This window comes from Quercus robur, chromosome 6, assembly GCF_932294415.1.
Source record: "Quercus robur chromosome 6, dhQueRobu3.1, whole genome shotgun sequence".
Lineage (NCBI taxonomy): Eukaryota > Viridiplantae > Streptophyta > Magnoliopsida > Fagales > Fagaceae > Quercus > Quercus robur.
In genome coordinates this window covers 38,308,983-38,334,441 of record NC_065539.1, presented here as the reverse complement: position 1 = coordinate 38,334,441, position 25,459 = coordinate 38,308,983, and the positions used below count along the sequence as shown (strand labels likewise).

Sequence of the window (25,459 nt, the reverse complement as noted above, 5' to 3'; positions counted from 1 at the left end):
ACCCCAGCTAGCTCCTTGGCCGCATTAATGAGGAAGTGACCACTACACAGTATTATTGCAGCCTTACAACCACACCAGAAGACTTCTAGAGGGGGCTGATGGGACAAGTATCGGGAGAAACCATCATCTATCCAGGTGTAGGGTAGAGATGAAGGAAAATATGTAGTATAAATAAGAGTAGAGACCCTAGAGATGACGGGGGAGAAAGGAGAAGAGAAAGCACTGTAGCAATCTCAAGAACTCCTGGAACCATTCTCATTCAATATTTACTAGAACAAAACTCCTCGGATTGGGCCAAGAACAAACTTTCTTTGGTAAACTCAGTTCATCTCTGTTTGATTGTCATGAACACCATATTAACTGTTATCCATGCACTAAAGCCTAGCACTTTGACCCACTCTCTACAAATTTATTGTACTGGGCTCACTGGTCCAAGATCCCATACACCTTGGGCTTAGGTTGCACGACGTGTCCCTACAATTGGCGCCGTCTGTGGGGAGAGCTTGTGTGATAGTGAGTGCAACAGTCAACTATGGTGGGTTCAGGTCCTCACCAGGCAGAGTCCACGGTGTCCCAACGTGAAAATCCTTTCGCCAACCTTGAGCGTATGAGGAATCGAGAGGGCAGCGTGCATTCTACGCATACAAGCAAAAGCCACTCTCGAGTTGGGAGTCACATCTCTCAGGAGTGACGTAGAGTCTGGGACCCGTGGCGGTGAGATGGTTCGACGGCCTAAGAGCAAATTCCATAAACTCCTTCAAGGGGCTCCCCTCGGGGCTGAGCCTTATAAGGCACCCGGGGAAAGTGGTTAAACAGAACCTTAGTCATGCCTGTAGTCCTCGGACTAGATGCTAAGGGGAAATTAACAAACAGTGACATCTTTGCACTCGGGGCTGAACCTTATAAGGCCCCCGGGAAAACTAGTTAAACAGAACCTTAGTCATGCCTGTAGTCCTTGGACCAGATGCTAAGGGGAAATTAACACGTATTGATATCTTTAGAAGCAGTTAAGAAGAGCCTTAGCTTTGTCGGGTCCCTCAGACCTCCTGCTAAGAAGAACCTTAGCTATGTCGGATCCCCTCGGATCTCCTGTTAAGCGTTATACAGAGCCTTAACTATGTCGGGTCCCTCAGACCTCCTGCTAAGAAGAGCCTTAGCTATGTCGAATCCCCTCAGATCTCCTGCTAAGCGTTATACAGAGCCTTAGCTATGTCGGGTCCCTCAGACCTCCTGCTAAGAAGAACCTTAGCTATGTCGGATCCCCTCGGATCTCCGGCTAAGCGTTATACAGAGCCTTAGCTATGTCAGGTCCCTCAGACCTCCTGCTAAGAAGAGCATTAGCTATGTCGGGTCCCTCAGACCTCCTGCTAAGAAGAACCTTAGCTATGTCGGATCCTCTCGGATCTCCTGCTAAGCGTTATATAGAGCCTTAGCTATGTCGGGTCCCTCAGACCTCCAGCTAAGAAGAGCCTTAGCTATGTCGGATCCCCTCAGATCTCCTGCTAAGCGTTATACAGAGCCTTAGCTATGTCAGGTCCCTCAGACCTCCTGCTAAGAAGAACCTTAGCTATGTCGGATCCCCTCGGATCTCCTGCTAAGCGTTATACAGAGCCTTAGCTATGTCAGGTCCCTCAGACCTCCTGCTAAGAATAGCCTTAGCTATGTCGGGTCCCTCAGACCTCCTGCTAAGAAGAACCTTAGCTATGTCGGATCCCCTCGGATCTCCTGCTAAGCGTTATACAGAGCCTTAGCTATGTCAGGTCCCTCAGACCTCCTGCTAAGAAGAACCTTAGCTATGTCGGATCCCCTCAGATCTCCTGCTAAGCGTTATACAGAGCCTTAGCTATGTCGGGTCCCTCAGACCTCCTGCTAAGAAGAACCTTAGCTATGTCGGATCCCCTCGGATCTCCTGCTAAGCGTTATACAGAGCCTTAGCTATGTCGGGTCCCTTAGACCTCCTGCTAAGAAGAGCCTTAGCTATGTTGGATCCCCTCAGATCCCCTGCTAAGCGTTATACAGACCTTTAGCTATGTCGGGTCCCTCAGACCTCCTGCTAAGAAGAACCTTAGCTATATCGGATCCCCTCGGATCTCCTGCTAAGCGTTATACAGAACCTTAGCTATTTCGGGTCCCTCAGACCTCCTGCTAAGAAGAGCCTTAGCTATGTCGGGTCCCTCAGACCTCCTGCTAAGAAGAGCCTTAGCTATGTCGGATCCCCTCAGATCTCCTGCTAAGCGTTATACAGAGCCTTAGCTATGTCGGGTCCCTCAGACCTCCTGCTAAGAACCTTAGCTATGTCGGATCCCCTCGGATCTCCTGCTAAGCGTTATACAGAGCCTTAGCTATGTCGGGTCCCTCAGACCTCCTGCTAAGAAGAACCTTAGCTATGTCGGACCCCCTCGGATCTCCTGCTAAGCATTATACAGAGCCTTAGCTATGTCGGGTCCCTCAGACCTCCTGCTAAGAAGAGCCTTAGCTATGTCGGGTCCCTCAGACCTCCTGCTAAGAAGAAACTTAGCTATGTCGGATCCTCTCGGATCTCCTGCTAAACGTTGTACAGAGCCTTAGCTATGTCGGGTCTCTCAGACCTCCTGCTAAGAAGAACCTTAGCTATGTCGGGTCCTTCAGACCTCCTGCTAAGAAGAGCCTTAGCTATGTCGGATCCCCTCGGATCTCCTGCTAAGCGTTATACAGAGCCTTAGCTATGTCGAGTCCCTCAGACCTCCTGCTAAGAAGAACCTTAGCTATGTCGGATCCCCTCGGATCTCCTGCTAAGCGTTATACAGAGCCTTAGCTATGTCGGGTCCCTCAGACCTCCTGCTAAGAAGAGCCTTAGCTATGTCGGATCCCCTCAGATCTCCTGCTAAGCGTTATATAGAACCTTAGCTATGTCGGGTCCCTCAGACCTCCTGCTAAGAAGAACCTTAGCTATGTCGGATCCCCTCGGATCTCCTGCTAAGCGTTATACAGAGCCTTAGCTATGTCGGGTCCCTCAGACCTCCTGCTAAGAAGAGCCTTAGCTATGTCGGGTCTCTCAGACCTCCTGCTAAGAAGAGCCTTAGTTATGTCGGATCCCCTCAGATCTCCTGCTAAGCGTTATATAGAACCTTAGCTATGTCGAGTCCCTCAGACCTCCTGCTAAGAAGAACCTTAGCTATGTCGGATCCCCTCGGATCTCCTGCTAAGCGTTATACAGAGCCTTAGCTATGTCGGGTCCCTCAGACCTCCTGCTAAGAAGAGCCTTAGCTATGTCGGATCCCCTCAGATCTCCTGCTAAGCGTTATATAGAACCTTAGCTATGTCGGGTCCCTCAGACCTCCTGCTAAGAAGAACCTTAGCTATGTCGGATCCCCTCGGATCTCCTGCTAAGCGTTATACAGAGCCTTAGCTATGTCGGGTCTCTCAGACCTCCTGCTAAGAAGAACCTTAGCTATGTCGGGTCCTTCAGACCTCCTGCTAAGAAGAGCCTTAGCTATGTCGGGTCCTTCAGACCTCCTGCTAAGAAGAGCCTTAGTTATGTCAGATCCCCTCAGATCTCCTGCTAAGCGTTATACAGAGCCTTAGCTATGTCGGGTCTCTCAGACCTCCTGCTAAGAAGAGCCTTAGCTATGTCGGGTCCCTCAGACCTCCTACTAAGAAGAACCTTAGCTATGTCGGATCCCCTCGGATCTCCTGCTAAGTGTTATACAGAGCCTTAGCTATGTCGGGTCCCTCAGACCTCCTGCTAAGAAGAGCCTTAGCTATGTCGGATCCCCTCAAATCTCCTGCTAAGCGTTATACAGAGCCTTAGCTATGTCGGGTCCCTCAGACCTCCTGCTAAGAAGAACCTTAGCTATGTCGGATCCTCTCGGATCTCCTGCTAAACGTTGTACAAAGCCTTAGCTATGTCGGGTCTCTCAGACCTCCTGCTAAGAAGAACCTTAGCTATGTCGGGTCCTTCAGACCTCCTGCTAAGAAGAACCTTAGCTATATCGGATCCCCTCGGATCTCCTGCTAAGCGTTATACAGAGCCTTAGCTATGTCGGGTCCCTCAGACCTCCTGCTAAGAAGAGCCTCAGCTATATCGGGTCCCTCAGACCTCCTGCTAAGTGTTAAGCAGAACCTTAGCCATGCATGAATCCTCGGACCACGTTCTTTGGGAAAATTAACACACATAGCATCTTTCTATAAGTGTCAAGACAGACCCAAATTTGTAACCAGCTCCTCAGATTGGTAGCTCTGATGGGAGCAATTTATAGTACAAATATGGGGCGCGTGAAACGACACTCCCCCGGGTGTAAATCAAAGGATCAAAGCAGAATTAACTCTTAAGAATTCAAAACCCCTCCTTTTTCCTCGGATGAGAGAAAAAAACCGGAGTTTTGAGGGGCTATTATGGGGTCATGGGCCCAGATCATACAATTGGGCTTTGGGCCAAGGGTCCTAGCCGAGGATAAGGGGCCGTCCGAGGATGGGTAAGTATAGTCAAGGAAACCCATGCTAGTGGATAAGGAAGACAATATTGAATATAATGGCCTAGGAGTTTGTGCCGAGGATGAATTTGTCCTCGGCTAGTCAAGGCCGAGGTCCGTAAAGGATGCCTGCCATCTAGAGGTGCGATCCATGAAATTCTAGAAATATGGATAAGCCTTGTAGGAACAAAAGACAGAGAAGAATCCCAAAATATCTTGGGAAAAGCTATTGTCACTGCATTGAATGCACCCCAGCTAGCTCCTTGGCCGCATTAATGAGGAAGTGACCACTACACAGTATTATTGCAGCCTTACAACCACACCAGAAGACTTCTAGAGGGGGCTGATGGGACAAGTATCGGGAGAAACCATCATCTATCCAGGTGTAGGGTAGAGATGAAGGAAAATATGTAGTATAAATAAGAGTAGAGACCCTAGAGATGACGGGGGAGAAAGGAGAAGAGAAAGCACTGTAGCAATCTCAAGAACTCCTGGAACCATTCTCATTCAATATTTACTAGAACAAAACTCCTCAGATTGAGCCAAGAACAAACTTTCTTTGGTAAACTCAGTTCATCTCTGTTTGATTGTCATGAACACCATATTAACTGTTATCCATGCACTAAAGCCTAGCTCTTTGACCCACTCTCTACAAATTTATTGTACTGGGCTCACTGGTCCAAGATCCCATACACCTTGGGCTTAGGTTGCATGTCGTGTCCCTACAAGAATCTGTTTCTTAGAAAATAAAAGAATAATAATCTTACCATTTAATTGTATATTTAATAGTTCCATAAACTAAATTTGCAATATTTTCAATCTATATTATCCATTATTGTCTGCCTTAATGTGAACCATCACAAATTCCTCTATTCTACCAAACAATTTAATTATTAAAAAGAAAAAGAAAGAACTACCACTGGATTCTATTCTCGAAGCCAAGGTTGAACTTTACAGAAATCTTAAGAGTTGAAACAAAACCACACCAATTTGAAAAACACAAACAATACTGGCACCAAACCCACAACTTGAATCTTCCAATATCCAAGAATTAAAGCACAAATAAGTTTGTCATTTTCATGGAACAGTAGAGTACTTTAACTCGATAATCAAGTCTATTAGCTATGGACACTACTATCACAAGTGGTTAAAAATTAAATTCCAAAGTAGAGCAAATTTTTGTTAGCACTACTGCCACCTGCAGTTCCTCCAAAATAGAGCAAACTTTAACCAAAACCAAAACCAAAACCAAAACTAAAACCCACACAATCAACCAACAATTACACAAAAATATACACATAACCCAAACCAAACTTCAACCAAAATCAAAACTTAAAAACCAGAAATTTAACAACAAATATATATACAAATATTGCTACAAAATAGAAATGAGAGCTAGAGAGACTTACCTTGCTTTGGGTAGGGTTTGTGGTTTTGTGTAGTATTTTTGCGCTTAAAATTTTGGAAAAGAAATGGTGGATTTTGAGTAAAGAAGAAGAGAGGAGGAGGGGAAGTGGGTTAAGGAAGAGGGAGAGGGAGAGGGAGAGGGAGAAAAAATGTGGGTGAGAGGAAAACATCTGAACTAAAGAAGTGGGAGACCAAAAATGAGAGGCCAAAGTGGTGGGAAGGTGAAAAAATAAGTGGGAAGTCTGAAAATTTTTAAGTGGTACAAGGGACCTATCCCAGCGCTTTTGGAGACCTATCCCAGCACTTTTGGAAGCGCTGGAATAGGTGGACCCTATTCCAACGCTTTCGAAAGCGCTGGGACAGGTCTATCCCCATAAGGGAATGAGTGATCCTATCCCGACGCTTTTGGAAGTGTTGGGACAAGTTTATCCCCATAAGGAAATGAGTGATCCTATCCCGGCGTTTTTGGAAGCGCAGGAATAGGGTCCACCTATTCCAGCGCTTTTGACAGGTCTCTCCATTCCCTTATGGAGAGAGGCCTATCCCAACGCTTTTTGAAGCGCTAGAATAGGGTCCACCTATTCCAACGCTTTCAAAAGCGCTGGGATAGGTCTCTTCATTCCCTTATGGAGACGAGCCTATCCCAGGGCTTTTTAAAGTGCTGGAATAGGTGGACCCTATTCCAACGCTTTTAAAAGCGCTGGGATAGGTCTTTTCATTAGCATTTTCTTAATTAATAGTAATATAAATAATTCAAATTATAAATAGTAATATTTAATATTTTCTTGATTAATAAGATTGAATATAATACTTCAAATTAATAAAATATAATTTAACAGTACAAATTAATAAAATAAATTATATTGATTAATAAAAATATTTTTTAATAATTCAATTTAACAAAATTGAATTTAATACTTCAAACTAATTTAATATATTTTAATTTAATACTTCAAATTAATAAAATATAATTCCTCACTAAAAATTAGTAAAATATAATGTAATAGCTAAAAAAAGAAAAATGTAAGATGTGACTCGAGGACCAACAATATTAAAATATAACCACGAAACCTACAAAATGACCAAAATACCCCCAAAATCCAAAAAAAAAAATGACCAAAATATCCCCAAAACCCAAAAAATGACCAAAATATCCCCCAAAACCTAAAAATTACCAAAATACCCCTGGAATCCAAAAAATGCCCAAAATACCCCCGAAACCCAAAATACCCCAAAAACAAAAAAAAAGACCAAAATACCCTTAAAACCTTAAAAATGACCAAAGTACCCCCGAAACCGAAAAATTACCAAAATAATCATGAAACCTACAAAATGACCAAAATACCCATAAAACCTAAAAATTACCAAAATACCCCCCCAAAACCCATAAAATGACCAAAATACCCCCGAAACCCAAAAAACAACCAAAATACTCCTGGAACCTAAAAATGACCAAAATACCCCTAAAACCCATAAAATGACCAAAATAACCCCAAAACCAAAAAATCACCAAAATACCCCCGAAAACCAAGAGAATAACCAAAATACCCCCAAAACCCAAAAAAAATGTCCAAAATACCCCCGAAACCTAAAAAATGGCCAAAATAACCTCGAATCCTAAAAATTAACCAAAATAGCCTCGAAACCTAAAAAAGACCAAAATACCCCCGAAACCTTAAAAATGGCCAAAATAACCTCGAAGCCTGAAAATTGACCAAAATAACTAGAAACCTAAAAATAATCGAAATACCCCCGAAACCTTAAAAACGGCAAAAATAACCCTGAAGCCTAAAAATTACCAAAAAAACCTAAAAACCTAAAAATGAGCAAAATACCCTCGAAACCTTAAAAATGATCAAAGTGCCCTCAAAACCTATAAATTAACTAATACCCCCCTTGAGGGTGTTTTGGTCATTTTTAGGTTTCAGGGGTATTCTGGTCATTTTTTAGGTTTAGGGGGGTATTTTGGTCATTTTATAATTTTAGGGGGGGGGGGGGTAATTTGGTCATAGGCTTCTTGATTATTTTTGTCAATTTTTAGACTTCGGGGTTATTTTGGTCATTTTTTAGGTTTCGGGGGGGGGGGGGGGTATTTTGGTCATTTTTAGGTTTCAATGTTGTTTTGATCAATTTTTAGGCTTCGGGGTTATTTTGGCCCTGTTTTAGGTTTCGATGGTATTTTGGTCATTTTTTTGGTTTTGGGGGGTATTTAGGTAATTTTTTTGGATTTCAGGGGTATTTTCGTAATTTTTAGGTTTTCGGGGTATTTTGGTCATCTTTTAGGTTTTGGGGGTATTTTGGTCATTTTATGGACTTCAGGGGTATTTTGCTCATTTTTAGGTTTTGGGGGTAATTTGGTCATATTATCGGTTTTTTGGGTATTTCGGTCATTTTTTGTGTTTTTGGGGTATTTTGGTAATTTTTAGGTTTTGAGGGTATTTTGGTCATTTTTTGGACTTTTGGGATATTTTGGTCATTTCTTGGACTTTGGGGATATTTTGGTCATTTTTTGGACTTTGGGGGTATTTTGGTCATTTTTTGGGTTTTGGGGGGTATTTTGTTCATTTTTTTTGGTTTCAGGGAGTATTTCAGTCATTTTTTATGTTTCAGGAGTACTTTGTTTTTAGGTTTTGGAGGTATTTTGGTAATTGTTTGGGTTTCAAGGGATATTTTGGTCATTTATTGGGTTTCGGGGGGTATTTTGGTCATTTTGTAGGTTTTGGGGTTACTATTTTTTTTTTTTTTTTTTGGGTTTTGGGGTATCTTGGTCATTTTTTTATGTTTAAGGGGTATTTTGGTCATTTTAGCGGTTTTGGGTATTTTAAAGTTGGTTGATTTGTAGAAATGATACTTGGATCATAATTTGGTACCCATTTAAAACACAATAAACATTAATGTTAATTGGGTTAATACCCATTTAACCAAATTAATAATTGAGTGAGTTTGAGTCTCATTTAAGTAGGCGGGTTTGGGTGGGCAAATGGATTTGGGTTGATTTTGCCACCCCTAGTGTTATTCAAATAATCAAGGGGTTTTCCACCTTTTTTATGCATTGGGGGGGGGGGGGGGTGCTTTTGTCATTTTCTAGCTTTTAGGATTCATTTCAATGTTTTGGGGGTATTTCGGTCATTTTTTATGTTTCGGGGGTGTATCAATCCTTTTCTGGATGTCAGGTGTGTTTTGGACATTTTTTTGTCTTTCTAGCGGCATTTTGGTCATTTATTAGACTTATAGGGGTATTTTGTTCTTATTCAAGTAATTGAGGGTATTTTGGCTAGTTTTAGACACAAGGGGTACTCTAGTCATTTTCGATGCCTTAGGGGGTGCTTGGGTCATTTTTTATGTTTTGGGGGTATTTTAGTCATTTATTAGGTTTCGGGGGTATATTGGTCTTTTTCTAGGTATCGGGGTGTTTTTGCTCTTTTTCAATGTTTTGGGGGGTACTTTGGTCTTTTTTTAGGTTTAGGGGAGTATTGGTCATTTGATAATTAACAAATCCCTCCACAAGTATAAGTGCTTGTGGGGTGTGAGGGGCAAACGTCGGGGTTCAAGTCTCTAGGAGGAAGTTCCATACACATATACACTTAAAATTAGGCTATAGTAGAAATTCTATCTTGTGTTAAAAAAAAATAAAAAAAATAAAAAATTAAAAAAAAAACTATAGGTGACCTATCCCAACGCCTTTGAAAGTGTTGGGATAGGTCCTTCCATTCCTTTATAGAGAAAGACCTATCCCAGTGCTTTTTGAAGCACTGGAAGAGGTTGACCTATTCCAGCGCTTCCAAAAGTACTGGGATAGGCCTCTCTTCATAAGTGAATGGAAGGACCTGTCCCAGCGCTTTTTGAAGCGCTGGAATAGGTTGACCCTATTCCAGCACTTCCAAAAGCGCTGGGATAGGTGGATCCTATTCTAGCGCTTTCAAAAGCATTGGGACAGGTCCCTACGTTCCCTTATCTAAAGACCAATCCCAGCGCTTTTTGAAGCGCTGGAATAGGTTGACCTTATTCCAGCGCTTCCAAAAGCCCTGGGATAGGCCTCTATCCATAAGGGAATGGAGGGACCTATCCCAGCGTTGGAATAAGGTAGCGCTGGGATAGGTCGCTCATTCCCTTATGGAGAAAGACCTTTCCCAGCGCTTTTTGAAGCACTGGAATAGGTTAACCTTATTCCAGCGCTTTTAAAAGCGTTGGGATAGGTCTTTCCCCTTAAGGGAAATCAATAACCCTATCCTAGTGTTTTTGGGCTTCCTATACCAGCGTTTTTGAAAAACGCCGCTATAGGCCTCCTATTGCAACGCTTTATAAAGTGCTGGTTTGAGCCGCCGTAATAGGATTTCCTATACTAGCGTTTTCAAAAAGCGCTGGTACAGACTTATCTATTACGGTGGTTTGTAAAAACGCCGGGAAAAAAACGCTGGGACAGGACGATTTTTTTGTAGTGAATAGATAAAATGGAACTCTCTTTTGCTAGAAAGTTGATTTATGAGAGGTAGTATTAGGGATTTAGTATGAAGCCCATTCTTGGCTTTGGAGCAAAACGGAGAATAACTTTCAAAACCGCTAGCTGTGTGATCTCTCCTTCATGAGAAAATCAGAGGCCAACAAATTATGCATTTCAAGTTTGATTGTTGGAATTAGTTTAGCAAAAAACCCCAAGTTCAAGAATGATAATTGCAACTGACAATTTTTTAATTAAATGACCAGCGATTAACCAAAGTTATTAGGGGGACAACTGAAAAGGAAGAGAATAAACTAGCTCATTGGTGCCGTTTAGATTCGGTTGAATGTTGCGTCTGCGTCCACGTTTCAGCTTCTTTTTTATTTTATTTATTTATTTTTTTTCATTTCACGCGTTTTGCAAAAAGGCAGGGACATTAACACTGTAGCATTACTATAGCAGTACTATTCATGGGACCTGATGATTCCTTGATTATCAGTGGGTTGACAAGACTTGAACGTTGATCTTTGGGCTATCTCCTGTAATACAAAGGACACAGAATCAGAGGGGACCGGTGAGGACCGGCCAAAAATCCTCCGATGATCAAGTTAGTTACTTTGAACTCTCTGTAACGAAGAAGTATTCTCTTAAAAGTAAGAAAAATGTCTGAATCCCTTTACCCTTCATCGAAGAAGCCTTATATAGTGTGTGTGTGGAACGGTTATCTGTTTGGTAACCGTTCCCAGTGTCGAGGAGTCCGGAGAATTGGGAGTAACTTCCATAACCGCTGTGGAAGTTACCTAGGTCGGACGGGCCGATGAACTCGTCCATCCATAGTAAGGATGGACGAGACCTTCATGAGGAGCTCGTCCACTTTTAGTCCATCCATAGTAAGGATGGACGAGACCTCCATGATGATCTCGTCCACTTTTAGTGAAAGATGGACGAGATCATCTTGGAAGGCTTGTCGTTCATAAATGACGAGTAGATCTCATGAGGTATTAAGCTCGTCCATATACGGACGAGGTTCGCTGGTACGCTTGCAATTTTCTCCGCCTATTGTAGCTTCTGTCGTTGGACGAGACATATGGACGAGTTATGGACTTGGGATTATTTGTGACACCATCAGTTGCCCCCTCGTCCATGTGAGTCGTCCAAAGGGTTGAACGTTCTTGGACACAATTGGTTAATAATTACTGTACCACGTGTCCTTTTCTTATTAGAGACTGATTCCGTCGATTTATTTTTCCGAGGTAGATGCCACGTGTCGCTTCCGTATTGGTTGGGTCGTTTCGATTACCCAGGTCAGCATCCTATAAATAGTGGAATGCCTCCCTTAACCCTCCTCATTCCAGAAATTTTCTTCCTTGACATCCATCGTCTAAAGCCTCGTCTAGGAGTTCTCTGCGTCTAGAGTCTTCTTCCGTCTAGAGCCAGGTACTCTTCTTTTTCTCATCTTTAGGTTTAAGTTTCTTGTTAGGGATGTCTGTTGCTTCCTCGTCTACTGATAGCCTTAATAAGGTTATAGACGAGTATTGTGATGATACTAGTGATAGGTCTAGCTCTAGCAGTGCTAGTGATGAGAGTGGAGGAAGCACGGACGAGAACTACTCTTCTGGGGCCCCTGGGCTCCCTATTGAAGTCGTCCAAGAACAGCTTAGGAGAGCTTCTGGCTCTCAAGCTGGCTCTCCGTCCAATCCTTCGGACGAGGTAGAGACCGTCTTTAGTTGCGCTGTAGGCGTCCATTCTAAGACGGACGAACAAAGGTTAGGTAACCTTAAATCCTGGTATCAAATCCCGGACGAGTTTAACCCTAGGTTACCCGTCCGTGGAGAGTGGTGTTGTGAGCCCCGTTTTGGAATAGGCGTCTATGAATCTTACTTCTTAGGTGGCCTTAGGTTTCCTTTAAATGCCTTCTCTAGGGAGTTATTAGTCAAGTTAGGTTTAGGTGTTTGTCAATTCAATCCTAATGCATGGAGATTAATTATCTCCATGCAAATTTTGTGGAGGGAAGTTTTTGGTGGGGACCGTCCTCTTACAGTGGACGAGTTCCTTTATTGTTATAAACCTTCTGCGATAAGTCAATCTGAAGGTTTTTATCAGTTTACTGCTAGGGGGAATGATTGTAGGTTGATCAAGTCCCTAGCTTCGTCTGATAGGAAGTGGAAGACGGAGTTCATTTTTCTTTCAGGCTTCTGGGCAGGGAACCCTGTGGACGTTGGCAGGGATCCCTTTCCCCCTTACACTGGGGACCTAGGGAACCTTCGTCCAGAAGGTACGTCCCTTCCCCTTGTCTATTTTTATTCTTACTCCTATTTGGTACATTTACCATTTCTAACCTTTATTTGTTCATTGTGTTGTAGCTGCCAAACGTCCGTCCTTGAGCAAATTTCACCGTGACCGCGTCCACAGGGCTCGTCTACACACAGATAGGAGTTTCCATTCTCTTGTCACGCTTAGACGTCTAGCCAAGTGGGGTTTAGGTCCCGAGCCTTCAGACGAAGCTATAGCCCACGAAGTTACTGTGCGAAAAAGTAAGTTTTTAGCTAAACTTCCTTTCCCTTTTCTTTTTTGTATACATTTCTTAATTTGTTCATCTCGTCTTAGGAATGTCAACAATGAAAGAGAACAAAGGGAAGGAAATTGCTGGAGAAGGGAAGCGTCCTGAGGGTATGGCCCAGGATCGTCCTGAGGGTCAGACGCGTCCAACGACTGGGGACAAAAGAAAATTCTTGCCAAAGAATATTGACCTGGAAGGGCTCCCCAGTCGTAGAGACAAAAGGGTTAAGCAGGGCTCGTCCAAGGTGGTTAAGTCAAAACCTCCTCAGTCTCAGCCTGCCGTCCAGATAGTCGACGTGGACTCGTCCACTCCAGTTGAATCCACTCCGATCAAGACTCCGCCCAGAACTCCTTTAGCCAAGTCTACTACGCCTGGCTCGTCCCAGCCTTCTACGAACATTATTGAGAGCGAAGATCTGGCTTGGGAACGTTTCCAGACAGCCGTCAAGGACGAGGATATAAACATGTGCTATAACATGGGCTTGAAGGAATTTGAACATTCAGGCGTCCATGACCTCTTCAAGGTATGCCAGTATCCCTCGTCCTTGTTCAGTTATTAACTTTTCCTCATTTAATCATTCTATGTTGTTCTGTCTATTCACAGGCCATGTCAAAGTTTATAGCAGCGTCTAGACAGGCAACGGAGCTGGACAAGACGAGAGTCTTGTTGGAGACAAGGATTCAGGAGGTGAACGCTGACTGTAAGAAATGGGCTGGGTTTGCTGAAAAAGCTAAGGACGAGGTCAAAGAGCGTGACAAGTTGATTGAGGAGCTAAGGACGGATGCATTGGAGAAGGAAACGCGCATTGATCACTTACAAAAGATGAACAATGAGTTGAATGCTTGTCTTTCCAAGGCAAGAGAGGACGCTGTGGCTGAGTTCAAGTCGTCCAAAGAGTATACAGACACTTTGGATCGCAATTATGCAGCTGGTTTTGAAGATTTCAGAATGGACGCTGTTGAAAACTTCCCTGAAGTTGACTTCAGCGCAATCAAGCTTAACCTTGCTGCTGCCACAAGCTCTCTCCTCCAAACCGGCTCTGATGACGTCAACGTGGAAGACGACGACAGTACTCAGCCTCCTCAGGACGAGCCTGCTGAGAATGCTCCCCCTTCTTAGGACGAGACTTTAACCTTTGTAACTTTGCTTTTTCTTTCTTTTTGTAACCTTTGTGTTTGGTCCTTTGTTTTTGGACCTTCTTTATGTAACAAAAATACATTATACTCGTCCATGGTTTTAGGACAGGTTTTTTAAGTATACTATTTCTGCTTTTCAAACTAATCAAGGGTTTTTGGACGTAGGATGTCCACCCTTTGAATGAAGTTTTATTTTCTTTGCATGGACAAATGATTTCATTTTCTTTGCATGGACGAGTGATTTCATTTTCTTTGCATGGACGGATGCTGCTAAGCTATTTTACTCCTAGCTCGTCCATGTCGAGAATACATATTTTTCATGTAGTCTAACTCGTCTTAGCAGGTAGTATTTTTAATTAGCTTGATTCGTCTTAAGACTTGCAAACTAATTTTACATACCATCTACTTATTTTGCCAACTTTTTCTCTCGTCCAGAATTTGGATTGTTTCAGTTGGCTCTACCTCGTCCATGAGTTGGACGAGTATGGATGTGGTTTCTTCCTTTTATTCAAGAAAATTTAGACGTTACATCTCTGCGTCCAGAGATTTTGTTCGTCTTGGATCTTTCAACCCTCTTGAGGATTGAATTGGACGACAATATCATGGAGAATTCACACAACATTTTGTACATAACATAAATATTGTTTACAGACAAGGCACATGCACACTGATGCCTTTTTATTTAATAAATACATACTTCATGACTTCGTCCATAACCACAACACAACTATAAAAAGTAAATCATGGTTTCAAACTTCACACACAAACAATACCAAACATAGTAGTATCAAACAGCATCACTCATAGTAGTACGCTAGTAGACAGATAAGACCCAGTCTCGTCCATAGGTTCACTCTTACTGGTAGTACCTCCTCAGGTGCTCCACATTCCAAGGATGTTCCAACTTTCTCCCGTCCAGGGCCTCCAGGTAGTAGGATCCTTGCCTTTTACAGTTGATTACTCTATAGGGTCCTTCCCAATTTGGGCCTAACTTCCCATGTGCTGGGTTCTTGGTTGACAAAGAGACCTTTCTCAGGACGAGATCTCCTATATTGAAACGCCTAGGCTTCACCATCGCATCATACTGCCTAGCCATGAGGTTCTTATACTTTGCTGCCCTGTGTTCTGCGTTTGCCCTTACCTCGTCTATTAGATCGAGGTTCAAACGAAGCTGGTCCTCATTATCCTTGTCTTGATACATCATCACCCTGTGATTAGCCATATGTACTTCTGCAGGTATGACTACATCGCTTCCATAGGTTAACTTGAAAGGGGTCTCCCCTGTAGGGGTCCTCACTGTGGTCCTGTATGCCCATAAAACTCCTGGTAATTCATCTGGTCATATTCCCTTTGCCCCCTCAAGCCGAGTCTTGATGATTTTCAACAAGGATCGGTTTGCAACTTCAGCTTGGTCGTTGGCTTGGGGGTGTGCAGGGGAGGAGTAATGGTTCTGAATTCCAAAGTGTAAGCAAAAGTCCTTGAAGAGTGCATTGTCAAATTGTCGTCCGTTGTCAGACACCAATACCTTTGGCACTCCAAATCTGCATACAATGTTCTTCCAGACGAAGTTTTTCACATTCTGCTGTGTGATATTTGCCAACGGTTCTGCCTCCACCCATTTGGTGAAGTAATTGATGCCCACCACTAGAAACTTCATCTGCCTTATTCCCAAAGGGAAGGGACCCAAAATGTCTAGTCCCCATTGTGCAAAGGGCCACGGTGCCACCATTGGGGTGAGGTATTCCGATGGTTGTCTGGGGACGTTGCTAAATCGCTGGCATTGGTCGCAGACCTTAACGTATGCTTTAGCATCAGCTTGCATGTGCGGCCAGTAATACCCTGCACGGACGACCTTGTGGACAAGTGATCTGGCTCCTGAGTGATTGCCACATGCCCCTTCATGAACTTCTCTCAGCACGTAGTTTGCTTCGTCCGGAGTTAAGCATCTAAGGTAAGGTTGAGAGAAACCTCTCTTATATAACACTTCATTCATAAGGACGTATCTAGCTGATCTCACCCTCACCTTTCTGGCCTCGTCTTTCTCTTCTGGTAATCGTCCATCCTTCAAGTATGATACAATGGGAGTCATCCAATTTTCTCTGTTATCCACCTACTGTACTTCCTGGACATCGATACTTGGCATATATTGAACTTCATCTGACTTCTCTAATGATTCATCTGCTGAGGCCTCTTTTGCTATAGTATCAGCTTCCACGTTCTCCTCCCTTGGGATTTGAACGAAGTCAGTTTTTTCAAACCTTTTCACAAGGCGCATCACTCTACCAAGGTATTTCTTCATTCTTTCTTCCTTCGCTTCATACGTCCCATTCACTTGCCCCATGATCAGTTGGGAATCCCCCATGACACATATGGACTTGGCTTCTACGGACTTTGCCAATTCTAGCCCTTTGAGGAGGGCTTCATATTCGACTTCATTGTTAGTCGCTTGATACTGTAGACAGACTTTATGTTTCAGTTTATCTCCCTCTGGGGATTGCAAGACCACACCAATTCCTCCTGCATGCCGTGTAGACGAACCATCCACGTGGACGATCCATCTCTCACTGTCTTCTGTCTCTCTATGACTTGGGGTAAACTCTGCAATAAAATCTGCTAGGGCTTGAGCTTTTATGGCATGCCTTGGTTGATACCTGATATCGAACTCACTTAGCTCCACGGCCCACTGGATTAATCGTCCTGCAGCTTCCAGTCTATTCATTGCCTTTTTGAGAGGATGATCTGTCATAACATTAATGACATGTGCTTGGAAATAATGCCTCAGCTTCCTTGAAGCTGTGATTAGTGCGAAGGCCAACTTCTCCATTTGTGGATATCGTCCTTCCGCTCCTTTCAATGCCTTGCTTGTATAATACACAGGTCTTTGGACTTTATCTTCCTCTCTTATCAATGCTGAGCTCACTGCATGTGGGGTTACCGCTAGGTACAAATATAGTTCCTCTCCTCCACTGATGGACTCAGCAGCGGTGCCATGGTAAGGTATACCTTCAAATCTTCGAAAGCTCTCTGACACTCGTCGGTCCATTCGAATGCTTTTTTGAGAACCTTAAAAAATGGCAAACATTTATCAGTAGCTTTAGAGACAAACCTGTTAAGCGCAGCAACTCGTCCAGTGAGGGATTGGATTTCCTTGGTATTTTGCGGTGGCTTCATGTCTAGTATTGCTTGAATTTTATCTAGATTCGCTTCAATTCCCCTGTGGGATACCATAAAGCCAAGAAATTTCCCTGATGATACTCCAAAGGCACATTTGCTAGGATTCAGCTTCATGTGATACTGCCTCAATGTCTCAAATGTCTCCTGCAGGTCGTCTAGATGTCTTCCTTCGTCCTGACTTTTCACCAGCATGTCATCTACATAGACTTCCACATTCCGCCCAATCTGCGGACGGAACATGTGGTTGACCAACCTCTGATACGTCGCCCCTGCATTCTTTAAACCAAACGGCATAACCTTATAGCAGAATAAGCCTTGACTGGTGACAAAAGATGTCTTCTCTTGATCAGCCTCGTCCATTCTTATCTGATTGTATCCTGAAAAGGCATCCATGAAGCTAAGCAATTTGTGGCCTGCAGTTGAGTCTACTAACTGGTCAATGCGCGGTAACGGATAGCTGTCCTTGGGGCAAGCCTTGTTCAGATCAGTGAAGTCCACGCACATTCTCCACTTGCCATTCGCTTTTTTTACCATTACTACATTGGCCAACCAATCCGGGTAGTACACTTCCCGAATGAACTTTGCTACCATCAGCTTTTGGACCTCGTCCTTGATTGCACTATCTCTCTCAGGGGCAAACACCCTCTTCTTTTGCCGCACAGGCTTGGAGGAAGGACATACATTCAAACGGTGGGTAATGACACTAGGGTCTATACCCGGCATATCCTCGTGACTCCACGCAAACACGTCGATGTTTTTCTTCAAAAATTGGACGAGGTCCGTCTTAATCTTCTCTTCTAAATCTGCTCCCATCCTGGTACACCTCTTAGGGTTATCTTCATCCAAGGAAATATCTTCCAATGCTTCAGTAGGTTCTGCTACAACCCTCTTTTCTTCAATGTTCATTGCTTGAACTTGTTCATCCATGGCCAGCATGGCCAAGTAACACTCTCTTGCTGCCAGTTGGTCACCTTGTACCTGTCCTACCCCGTGTTCTGTTGGAAACTTGACTGATAAGTGGTAAGTAGAGGTAACAGCTTTCCAACTATTCAAAGTTGGCCTCCCAATGATGGCATTGTAAGAGGATGGACAATCTACCACAAGGAAGTTCACATCCTTGGTAATCTGTCGTGGATATGCCCCCACTACCACGGATAAGAAAATGGTACCCACTGGTTGCACCTTCATCCCACCAAAGCCTACTAGGGGGGAGTTCACTGGACGGAGCTGGTCTCGTCCTAATCTCATCTGCTGAAAAGCTGGATAATATAAAATGTCTGCTGAGCTTCCATTGTCCACAAGCACTCTTCTGGTTGTGTAGTTTGCAATTAGTAAGGAGATGACGAGGGCATCATCATGAGGGTGATGAATTCTGTCAGCATCCTCGTCCGTGAAAGTGATTGCCCGCTCGTCCGTAGATCTTGCTCTTAGTGATCATCCAGAAAGTTGGACGCTCTGTACTACCTTCAAGTATGCTTTCTTGGACTTGGACGACTGGCCAGTTGTACTTCCCCCAATGATGACTCTTATCTCCCCGAGTGGTGGTCGCGATGAATCTTCCATCTTTCCCTTCTGTTTCTCGTCCCTCTGGTCTCGTCCAAGGAAACACCTCAACTTCCCTTGCCTTATGAGATTTTCAATTTGTTGCTTCAAGTCAAAACACTCGTCCGTGTCATGACCATGATCCCTATGGAAGCGACAATACTTGTTCCTGTTGCGCTTGTTGGGATCACCCTTCATTTTCTCCGGCCACTTCAGGGAAGGATCATCCTTGATTTGCATAAGGACTTGCTCAAGTGGGGCGTTTAAAGGGGTATACTGCTGGTTCCGTACTGGAGGGCCTGGCTTCTTACTTTCTCGATCTCTCCTTTCCTCCATCCGTCCCTTCTTTGGACGAGTACCTTGCTCGTGCTGACGACTGGGATTTGCGTCCATTCTCTCGGACCTCTTCCTCTTCTTAGCAATGATTGCATCTTCTGCATTCATAAAATTCTGAGCCGAATGGACGAGTTCGGCCATGGACTGGGGCTCTTTTTCATAGAGCTTGTGTATAAACAGATCTGAATTCACCCCATTGTGGAAGGCTGCCAGTAGAAGCTTATCATCTGCTTCGTCCACACTGAGAGCTTCTCTGTTAAAACGGGTGATAAATGACCGAAGGCTCTCGTTCTCTCCCTGCTCTATTGTCAACAAACTGGACGAGGAACGCTTGTGCCTTTGTCCTCCAATGAAATTGTTAACAAATAACTTACTCAACTCTTCAAAAGAACTCACCGAATTTGGAGGTATTTTGCTAAACCAAACTCGCGCCGAACCCTTAAGGGTGGTTGGAAAGGCCCTACACATTATCTCATCAGGCACTCCTTGAAGATGCATGGTGGTCTTGAAAGTGGCTATGTGATCAAACGGGTCACGTGTTCCATCATATGAATCCAGAGAAGGCAACTTGAACTTTGATGGTAGTGGGTGACCGTTGATGGAAGCCGTAAAGGGAGAATCAGTCCTGTGAACCAAGTCTTCTATCGGATTCGCGCTTTTCATATTCTCCTTCATTTCCTCCATAACTCTCTTCATTTGGTCCATTTCTTCCTTCAAGTATGGTACCGTTCGTGAAGTGGTGCCTCTAAACTGACTTCCAACTTCGGTATTCTCTCTTCCACCATGACTATCTGTTTGTCTTCCTTCACGTTCTTCTTGTGTTTGCCTCCTCATATTAATCTCCATTCGTAATTCTTGGTTTTGGCGAGTCAACTCCGCCATAGCGTCTGCCATAGATTGTGCATGTTGGGCAGATGACTGCATGACCGACGCAGACTGGCGATCGCGATGTGGGTTGCTGCTTCCCTGATGGCCTGGGCTAGTAGCCCTTGATCTAGTCCGAACCATCAACCCTTTGCCACGGAGAAGCAAACTGTAAAACAATCGCTTCCCACAGACGGCACCAACTGATGATTCCTTGATTATCAGTGGGTTGACAAGACTTGAACGTTGATCTTTGGGCTATCTCCTGTAATACAAAGGACACAGAATCAGAGGGGACCGGTGAGGACCGGCCAAAAATCCTCCGATGATCAAGTTAGTTACTTTGAACTCTCTGTAACGAAGAAGTATTCTCTTAAAAGTAAGAAAAATGTCTGAATCCCTTTACCCTTCATCGAAGAAGCCTTATATAGTGTGTGTGTGGAACGGTTATCTGTTTGGTAACCGTTCCCAGTGTCGAGGAGTCCGGAGAATTGGGAGTAACTTCCATAACCGCTGTGGAAGTTACCTAGGTCGGACGGGTCGATGAACTCGTCCATCCATAGTAAGGATGGACGAGACCTTCATGAGGAGCTCGTCCACTTTTAGTCCATTCATAGTAAGGATGGACGAGACCTCCATGATGATCTCGTCCACTTTTAGTGAAAGATGGACGAGATCATCTTGGAAGGCTCGTCGTTCATAAATGACGAGTAGATCTCATGAGGTATTAAGCTCGTCCATATACGGACGAGGTTCGCTGGTACGCTTGCAATTTTCTCCGCCTATTGTAGCTTCTGTCGTTGGACGAGACATATGGACGAGTTATGGACTTGGGATTATTTGTGACACCATCAGGACCCACAGTCACTTTATTCATAAAAAAATTAAAAATGGGTCCCACGACACTATTTACACATTTAAAAATTATTTTGCTATAGTATTTTCAATTTTTATTTCTCAATTTTCAGTTTCAGCAACAATAAATTCAATTCAAATAGACCCATTAAAGTTTTTCGTTGTTATCTTTCCGTTCGGCTCGGATTTGCTAGTGATGTTATGTTACAAAAGGAAAAGTCTCCATCAACGGAATGGGTTTTTGACTTGATGAAGTGTAGATTTTGGACTTTTTGAGTATATGAGCAAATCAGTGACGTTAGAGTGTAAGAGACACGCTTTAAATATTTAAAGTTATTTTGACTTAACCAAAATATATAAGGAACGATTAGAAAATGAGTCTAGCTAAGAAGAGAAACACCTCTACGTTGGACTTGGCATTCTCAAGGTTAGGGGTGTTCGTGGTGCGGTGTGGTACGGTTTTGGGTCATTTTTAGCACCGTATTTTGCGGTGTAGTTTAGCTAAAATCAAAACTACACCGTAACTTATTTTTGTGATCACATGTGCGGTGCGGTGCAGTGTGGTGTAGTTTAGAGTTTAGCCAAAATCATAACCTCACTGTAGCTCATTTTTGCAGTCACATGTGTGATACTATGTATAAGATGCGGTTTGAAGTCGGTATATTTTTTCAAATTATGGGCTTTTCCTACTTAGCCCAAAACTATTTTTTCCCTTTTTTTGGCCAAGTTTTAAATTATTGAGCTAGTTTTTCTTTATTTTGGGTTGGCTTTTCTTGTCAACACTTGCTAAGGTTATTAAACATTTTTTTTTTGAAAACTAGGGTTATTAAATTATTAAAAATATATTTAATATTAAAAATAAATAAATATATTAATATATAGAGAGGGTGTGGTGCGGTGCGGTTTGTGCGGTTTTCTTATTATAAAACCGCAAACTGCACTGCACCATGCGGTGTGGTGCAGTGTGGTGTGGTTATGCCATTTTGCGGGTAGTTTTGGTGTGATTTTTGCGGTTTATGCGGTTTGGTGAATACCCCTAGTGTTGAATACTAAAATAAAATCACTAATGTTGGGTGTTTTATAAAATGAGCTGATAAAATAAATAAGGAAACTTTTGTGGTGTCAAATTGCTAAATTTTTGCCACCACCAATGCTGATGCTAGCTTGGCACAATACCAGTGTTGCATCTATTTAAACATATAACAAACCATTTTATTTGGTAGATTGACCAATAGATAACCCATTTCCTCCTCCTCCTACATGTATTTAGATATGATACAATAGTCAACGGTGAATCAATGGGTGAGATTGAAAATTAAAAATTCACTTTTGATTTTAACTTTTGGATTAGAAAACTTTTTAACTTTTAACTTTTTTTTTTATTTGTGAGAATTAACTTTTAACTTTTTAACCTTTCAAACTTTTACATCTCACAGCAACACCATGCGGTTATTGCATGGGATCCAAATCCCTCCAGCATTATTTCTAGCTGATTAATGTCGTTGCTTTCACTCTGCACATAACTGATATTCATGTAAATTGTTAGTTCAAAATGTCAAGTCAGTACTTGGTTTTTCAAATCCCTCCAGCATTATTTCTAGCGGATTAATGCCGTTGCGTTCACTCTGCACATAATTGATATTCATGTAAAATTTGTAAATTGTTAGTTCACAATGTCAAGTCAGTACTTGGTTTATCAAATTAAACTTAGAGGATGAGATATGTGCAACTCTTTTACACAATGCGTGCAAGTAGCATCATTCTTTCTAACCTACCTAAAATGAAAAACAAAAAAGATTATTCTTTCTAGACAAAGATGAAAATTTCATTTCTCAAGTTAATCTCGTCTCCAGGCCACAACACTGTAGCAGAGTATGGAAGATTCGTTTTTGTTCCATTAGCGATTATCAAAGTATCAAGCTTTATATAGCAAAGCCTTGGTTGAACACTCGAAGTAAGAGGGCTATGTGTTGGCTCGGGGTACTAGACATTTCCTAGGTTAGTCCAGAGTCCAGTATAGGCATTGAGTTTGACAATGGAAGAAGTTGTCTAAAGTGGGAACCAGGGTTCCTTCTGAAGCTAAGTGCTGGACTGATTTTGTTTACTGGTTTCACATTTACAGGTACAGACGAATGAAAATGAAGCTGATCCAAAGCTTGGAATATGCTTTGGGAATATTTCTAAGTCCATCGATGAATCAATGATCAGGATTTTTAATGCAAGGAATATGCTATGGGAATATGATTTAGCACTACATTGGCTTATTTGCATTTGTTTATTGGACGTACCTAATAAAGTTTTAAAAATTGTAAATAAATAAAATAAGCTGGAAAAGGTTATGGCAAAAATAAAAAGTGTAATATGGTAGACAAATTTGGGAATATTGTAAAATTGTTGTCCAAAAAAAAATTTTTTTTAACACATATTTTTTAGATACAACTGTCCTTTTGTTGATTTTTTTTTTTAAAAAAAAAAAAAAAAAAAAAAAAAAAAACCTTACACTTTTGCTAACTTTTTACAAATAAGCCAATTAGTTTATTTATTTATTTTATTATTATTATTATTTTTTATATAGCAAAAAGTTTATCATATTGTACACCAGTATGTTAATTTAAGCATTTTTCTTTATTTGTAAAACTTATTTAAAAGCTTCTTGTTTTAAAAATAATTTTAAACCATCAATATTGGAATAATATAGAAGATTATATGTTTGCAAATTATCATCCTTAGTGAGAGCCTAAAGGAATGAATATATATAGATAAATTGATTGACACTTTTTGGTGTTTCCAATAAAGAGAATTAAGTTCAAATATCTTCCCTCTCAAATATCAAATTATTATTTATTTTTTAAAAGTGACAGAAAAGCGTCGGCCTTGATAGACTATCTTCATCTAGACAAACATGGTATTGTGAAATTTTCCTTACAAAATCTTAAAAATTTGTTTGGTACCACTTCAGGTAATTTACTAAGGTAGTCATGCTTATCAAGACAGCGTTTTGATTGTCTGTCTTCCCATCCTTTCCATTATGCATTATTTGATGTTGGAGTTGCATCCTCCATGTATTAAAATAAGTGGTGTTTATTTTAAATTATGAGCTCAGTGCAAATAAGTGAACCAGTGAACCTTTTTTTTTTTTTTTTTTTTTTAAGTAAACAATAATACTTATTAGAACACACACGAAAATAGTAATATCAGTATTTTAAAACGGGTTTGTGGGGTCATAGAATTCATGGCCCAGGCCCACTCTACATTATGGCCCAAGGCCCAAGCCGAGGAGAGCCATTGCCGAGGATGCATAATGAAATCCCAAAAGGAGCATAAGGATATTGCCGAGGACGACCTCATGCTCAGCACCTCACAAAATGCCTGAAGAAAGGGGCAAACTCAGTATAGGGACAGGACAAGGGAAAAAGCTGCCAACATCATAATACAAAACCCTGTATCTGACAAGCTCATACTCTAAACCATGCCCTTTAACTTTCCCAACGACCCCTAACCACTCTAGGTATGGGTTGACAGGACAGGTCTGCACCCCAGAAAGTAAAACTTACACGTGGACCCTAAAAGGGGAAACAAACACTAGTATAAAAGAAAAAGAAAGCGAAGAAAAAAGGGGAGAGGCCCCCGGGAGGAGGGAAAATCCTGCAAAAAGGGGAGAAAAAGGGAAGGGTACAATGCTCCTCGGACACTGTCCGAGGACTTAATCCCTGCAACCCGCACTAATGGAAGGCCTAGCTAGTCAAACCAAGTCCCCCCATAGAGACGTTTCCACAGAAATCCCATTCACACCGCTAACCTATGATTAAGGTCCTGCCTTTCAAGCCCACTCTCTACAAATCATATTGTTAAGGCCCTTTACTTACGAGTCTAACGTCATTCTTGGGCCGTTAAATAATCGTGTCCCTACAGGGTTTATAATATATTATATAACTAGAGTATAGCTACAAAATGGCCTCACCTATGTGCACTAGTTATTAATCTATCTATAATAATAATAATAATAATAATAATAATAATAGGTGAAACTGGGAGAAACTCAAATTAGAATTTCAAATTAGAGTTCCAATTTTGTGTCATGTGTCCTAAATTTTTATTCTTAAAGAGTTTTATTTCTTAATTTTAGAATCAAATGTGGGACCACATTATAAATATTCATCCAAATGACTTATTAAGTACAAAAATCAAAGGATCTAGAATAAATGAATGGTAAAAAAAAAAAAAAAAAAGTGTTTTACAATAATTTTAAAAAATACATGGACAATTTACATTTTATACCTAATAATATCCTTGCAAATTTTTTTAAAGAGTTGAAAAAATTATAAAGATAACTATCAATGATATTTAAATTATATATATAGAAATTATATTATGCATTTTATTGTATATTTTTAAGTATATTTATACATTTGCGTAGAGTTACAAGCTAGTAATAATAATAGATGAAACTGAGAGAAACTCAAATTAGAATTTCAACTTAGAGTTCTAATTTTGCGCCATGTGTCCTAAATTATTTATTTTTAAAGAGTTTTATTTCTTAGTTTTAGAATCAAATGTGGGACCACATCATAAATATTTATCCAAGTGAGTTATTAAGTACAAAAATCAAAGAGTATAGAATAAATGAATCATAAAAATAAATAAAAAAATAAAAAAAAGTGCTTCACAATAAAAAATATTAAAAAATGAATATTTA

The 25,459-nt window shown here is 41.7% G+C and overlaps 1 long non-coding RNA gene across 2 annotated transcripts; it reads right to left on the bottom strand.

The window, feature by feature from the left end:
* Nucleotides 1-2,132: 2,132 nt before the first annotated feature.
* Nucleotides 2,133-3,391, bottom strand: LOC126688671 (uncharacterized). Of its 2 annotated transcripts, none has more exons than XR_007644333.1 (3): nucleotides 3,292-3,391; nucleotides 2,882-3,015; nucleotides 2,133-2,198 (listed from the first exon to the last, which is right to left on the bottom strand). It is a non-coding gene; the product is annotated as an uncharacterized LOC126688671 (long non-coding RNA). The 2 variants fall into 2 exon arrangements; XR_007644332.1 differs by lacking the exon at nucleotides 2,133-2,198 and adding an exon at nucleotides 2,678-2,831.
* Nucleotides 3,392-25,459: the final 22,068 nt, after the last annotated feature.